We start from the raw sequence: 5,873 nt of genomic DNA on the forward strand, positions 1-5,873 counted from the left end.
GTTTTCAGATGCCCACAGTGATGGATACAGGATTTAATACTAGGAAATTTTATATATAAATAAAGGGAATATTTTCCTGTCTTAGTTACTTTCCTATTGCTGTGATAAAACACCATGACTAATACAACTTTTAAAAGAGGAAACGTAAGAGTCCATGATGGAAGAGTGAAGGCAGGAGGAGCAGGAAGCTGAGGACTCACATTTTGAACTGCAAGCAAGAAGCAGAGAGAGCATACTAGGAGTAAGCCAAAGCCTTAGACTCTCAAAACCAACCTGCACTGACATGTATCCTCAAGCAAGGCTACACCTCATAAACTGCTCCAAATAGCTGGAGACCAAGGATTCAAATGCTTAAGACTATAGAGTACATTTCTCCTTCAAACTATCACATCTCCCACAATGTTTTTTTTAAAAGATATAGTCTCGTGTAGCTGGTATTGAATTCTTGATTCTACTTCTGCCTCTGCTTCTGCCTCTACCTCACAGTGCTGGGATTACATACATGGGCTACCACATCTTGCTCAGAGAAACTTTTTTTTTTTCTGAGACAGGGTTTCTCTGTGTAGCTTTGCACCTTTCCTGGAACTTACTTGGTAGCCCAGGCTGGCCTCGAACTCACAGAGATCCACCTGCCTCTGCCTCCCAAGTGCTGGGATTAAAGGCATGCGCCACCACCTCCTGGCTGAGAAACTTATTTTTAACTGATAATTTCTTTTGAAAAAATAGAAAAATAGTAATCATTCCTTCAAATGTACAAAAAAGAAAGCTGTGGGTGAGCTCTGAAATTTTTACATAAAATATTTTTAATTTGAGGGATTACAAGGAACTTGATTTATTCAAAATTATGGTTACTACACACATACTTCTCACTAGGTAAACAATTTGAGAGTTCATATTCATATCTTGTTAAAGTAATTATATATGTTTTAGCAAAGAAAAAGCTCCATAAATAAGTTGGTTGTTTTGATCATATGAAATATCTTAATTTTCTTTTTAAATATAGTCTGGCAAAAGAACCCTTCACCATTATTCATTATTAACCTGCTGAATAGTAGCTGATTTTCCTTGGATGACCTCACAAGTATCTGCTTCAATTAGCTTTGTAAAAAATTCATTATTTACTTTCCTTATGTAGATGTGAAATTAATATGAAAAGAATAAAAAAAGAATCATTGCTTAAGGTGTATTAGTGTGTACCTTCTAAAATGAAGTCTGCATCTACCACTGAGGTGAAGAACCTGCATTAAGGCTTTAGCAAACAACAAAAAAGCACTTTTCCAGGAAAAATGTCAGGACTGTTGGAGTTAATAATCTGATTCATGAGTCAGACCGAAGGTTGGTCTCAATGACCTCTAATTTCCATTTCAATGCCAATATTTTATGGTTTATAAAATCAAATCTTCCTAACCTGCGATTTAAATATATTTACTTTAAATAAAATCGCCTTACCACAAACTGTATTTGTTAATCAAATCACATTTTCAATGTCTTTCATTATAAAACTAAAACCAAAGATGCCTTTCATAATAAGAGGAGTTAGAACCAAATGATGAATTTAAAGCATACACTGGGCCTTGGTGGTGGTGGTGGTGGTGGTGGTGAGATCTCTGTGGTATAACACTTGCAAGCATGCACATAGCAGAGTTTCATACCCAGCACCACACACACACACACACACACACACACACACACACACACACACACACACACACACACGAATATACACTGAAGAATGTAGAACATTGAGATGAATGCAGTGGCACACACCTATAATCTCAGCTCTTAGAAGGCTGAAGCAAGAGGATCTCTGTGAGTTTGTGGCTACATGCAATGAGTACTAAGCATGCCAGAGCTATATAGAGAGACTCTGTCTTAAAAAACACACATGCCAGGTGTGATGGTTTCGATCTGTAATCCTAGCACTTGTGTGGTGATGTTTTATTTGTGCACCCCAATAAAGCTTATCTGAGGATCAAAGGACAAAGCCAGTCACTGTGTTAAACACAGAAGTCAGACAGTGGTGGCACATGCCCTTAATCCTAGCATTTGGGAGGCAGAGATTCATCGGATCCCTGTGAGTTCAAGGCCACACTGGGAACAGAGCCAGGCGTGGTGGCACATACCTTTAATTCCCAGCACTAGTTAACCATGGAGGTCTGGAGGTCTGCACAGACAGACAGGAAGTGATAGAGCTGGGCAGAAAGAGGAAGTGATGTAGCTGGGGAGAGAGAAGAAGAGGGCAAGGATAGAAAGGCAAATAAGTGTGAGTATACAGGAAGTAGCTCTCTCTTTGGCTGAGATTTTCCTAGCGGTAAGAACGTGGCTGGCTTCTTTCTGCTTCTCTGATCTCTCAGCTTTCATCCCAATATCTGACTCCAGGTTTTTGTTTTTTTTTATTAATAAGACCGTTGAGCAATTCGTCTTACATACTTGGGAGGCAGGAGAATGGGGATCACCTCAAGTCTGATGCCTATGTGGTCTACATAGTGAGAACCAAGCTAGCCTGCACTATAGAGTGAAACCTTGCCTCAGGAAAAAATATGGCACTGGGGGGACAGTTCAGTTGGTAAAGTATTTGCCATGACCTGAGTTTGGATCCTCACAAATACATAAATGCTAGTCTGGTTGACGTATCTGTAACCCCAACACTGGGGCAGGGATCCAGGAGGATCCCTGGAGCTCATGTGCCAGACAATCTGGCTGAATAGGTGAGCTCTAAGTTCAGTGGGAGACCCTGAGTCAAAATATAAGGTGGAGAGAAACTAAGGAAGACATTCAACATCAACCTCTAGCCTTTGAACACACATGTACATGCATACTAACATACATCTGCATGCAAATATGCACACACAGGAACACATACAAACAAAATCTCTCTCTCTCTCTCTCTCTCTCTCTCTCTCTCTCTCTCTCTCTCTCTCTCTCTCTCTCTCACACACACACACACACACACACACACACACACACACACACACACACACAAAACATGTGGGAACTCTTAAAATGACAGGTAAAAATGGGAACTGAAGACCATTTTTCTGATAAAATGTTGATAATTATCCACATAGGTGAAAAGGTAGAAATATAGCTGAGCATGATGACGCAGGCTTATACTACCAGTATCTCAAAGCCTGGGGCAGCAGAATTGTTGTAAGTGCAAGACTAGTTTGGGCTACCTGCTGAGTTCCAGCCTGGACTACAGTGATATCTTGTCTCAGAAAAATAAGGGACAAAAAGGAAATAAAAATAAAAGTGGTATCATACATTGGTAAAAGGGGCACCAGCTCAGAGATTATTTAGCTCTAGTATATAAATTTTTTTGAGGCAGAGTCTCACTATTTAGCTGGCTTAGAACTCTCAGTGTAGACCAGACTAGTCTCAAATTTGTAGACCTCCTCCTGCCTTTGCTTCCTGACTGCTGTGTTTAAACATGTGCATCACCATGCTCCACCCCTAGTAAATATACCTTTTTATTCTTCTCTCAAACATTACATCCTGACCAAATTTTCCTCTCCTTCCACTCCTCCCAGTTCCCCCTAAGAGTTCCTATTCCCCAGTTCCACTCCTCCTCCAGTTCCACTCAGAAAAGAGCAGGTCTCCCGGAGATATCAACCAAACACAGCACAAGTTACAATAAGACTAGGCACAAACCCTCATATCAAGGCAACCCAATGGGGGAAAAGGGCCTCAAAACCAGGCAAAGAGTCAGAGACAGCCCCTGCTCCCACTATTAGTAGTCCCATAAAAACACCAAGCTACATAACCATAAGGTATATGCAGAGGATCTAGCTCAGATTTGTACAGGTTCCATGATTGTTGATTCAGTCTCTGTGAGCCCCTATGAGCCCTGCTTAGTTGATTCTGTGGTCCGTGTTCTTGTGGTGTCCTTGGCCCCTCTGGTACCTACAATCCTTCCTCTCCCTCTTCTGTGGGGTTCCTTGAGCTCTGCCAAATGTTTGGCTGTGGGTCTCTACATCTGTTTCCATCAGTTGCTGGAAGAAGCCTCTCTGATGATAAATTGGTTTAGGCACTGATCTAAGAGTATAGAACAATATCATTAGGAATCATTTCATTGACTTTTTTGCCAGTCATGTTTGGTTCTATCCTATGGTCTCTGGGCTATGCAGCTTCTGGTTCCTGGTCACCCAGGTAGTGCCAGGCATGGGCTCCCTCTCATGGCATGGGCCTCAAGTTATACCAGCCATTGGTTGGCCATTCCCACAAGTTCTGCTCCACCATTACCTCAGTACATCTTACAGGTAGGACAAATTTTAGGACAAAGGTTTGGTGGCTGGGTTGGTGCCCCAGTCCCCCACTGGTAGCCGTGCCTGGTTATAGAAGATGGTTGGTTCAGCATCTGTATCTCCCATTACTAGGAGTCTTCACCAGGGACACCCTCATAAATTCCAGGGAGTTTCCATTGCACTAGGTTTTTGCCTCACCCCAGAAATGCCCCCAATTCCAGTAGTCTCTTCCTCCATTCCTCCCCACACCTGATCTCTCCTGTTCCCGTCTTCACCCACCCCAAGGCCACCTGCAAAATCTATTCTATTCCTTCTCTCCAGGGAGATCTATTCATCCCCCCTTGAGCCCTCTTTGTTACTTAGCCTCTCTGGGTCTGTGGATTGTAGCATGATTATCCTTTACTTATCCTTTACTTTACAGATAGTATCCACTTATAAGGAAGTACATACTATGTTTGTCTTTCTGGGTCTGGGTTACCTCACTCAAGATGATTTTTTCTAGTTTCATGCATTTCCCTGCAAATTTCATGATGTCATTTTTTAAAAACAGCTAAGTAATAGTCCATTGTGTAAATGTACTACATTTTCTTTATCCATTCTTAGGTTGAGGGACATCTAGGTTGTTTCTAGTTTCTGGCTATTGTGAATGAAACTGCTATGAACATAGTTGAGCAACTGTCCTTGTGGTATGATAGACCAGAATTTGAGTATATGCCCAAGAATGGTATAGCTGGGTCTTGATTGCCAATTTTCTAAGAGTCTGCCATATTGATTTCCAAAGTGGCTGTACAAGTTTCACTCCCACCAGCAATGGATGAGTGTTCTCCTTGCTTCACATCCTGGCCAGCATGAGCTGTCACTTGTGTTTTTGATCTTAACTGTTCTAACAGGTGTAAGATGGAATATCAAAAGCAGTTTTGATTTGCATTTCTCTGATGGCTAAAGATGTTGTACATTTCTTTAAGTGTTTCTCAGCCATTTGAGATTCCTATGTTGAGAATTCTCTTTTAGATCAGTACTCCATTTTTTAATTGGATGCCCTTCACAATAGCCACAAATAATTTAAAATATCTGAAGGTAACTCTAACTAAGCAAGTGAAAGACCTGTATGACAAGAACTTCAAGTCTTTGAAGAAAGAAATTGAAGATATAAGATAGAAAGATCTCCCATGCTCATGGGTAAGTAGGATTAACATAGTAAAAATGCCAATCTTACCAAAAGCAATCTACAGATTCAGTGCAATGTCCATTAAAATCCCAACACAATTCTTCACAGACTTGGAAAAAACAATACTCAACTTCATGTGGAGAAACAGAAAACCCATGATAGCTATTTAAAAAATCCTGTACAATAAAGGAATTTCCAGAGGTATCACCATTCCTGATTTCAAGCTATATTATAGAGCTATAATAATAAAAACCACATGGTATTGGAATAAAAACAGACAGGTTGATCAATGGAATCGAATTGAAAACCCAGAACATAAATCCACACACCTTTGGTCACTGAGTTTTGATAAAGAAGCCAGAAATACATACTGGAAAAAAAAAGAAAGCAACTTCAACAAATGGTGCTGGTCTAACTGGATATCAGCATGTAGAAGCATGCAAATAGATCCATATCTATCA

This window comes from Peromyscus californicus, unplaced genomic scaffold (assembly GCF_007827085.1).
Source record: "Peromyscus californicus insignis strain IS unplaced genomic scaffold, ASM782708v3 Scaffold_10__1_contigs__length_136768540, whole genome shotgun sequence".
NCBI classification, from domain to species: domain Eukaryota; kingdom Metazoa; phylum Chordata; class Mammalia; order Rodentia; family Cricetidae; genus Peromyscus; species Peromyscus californicus.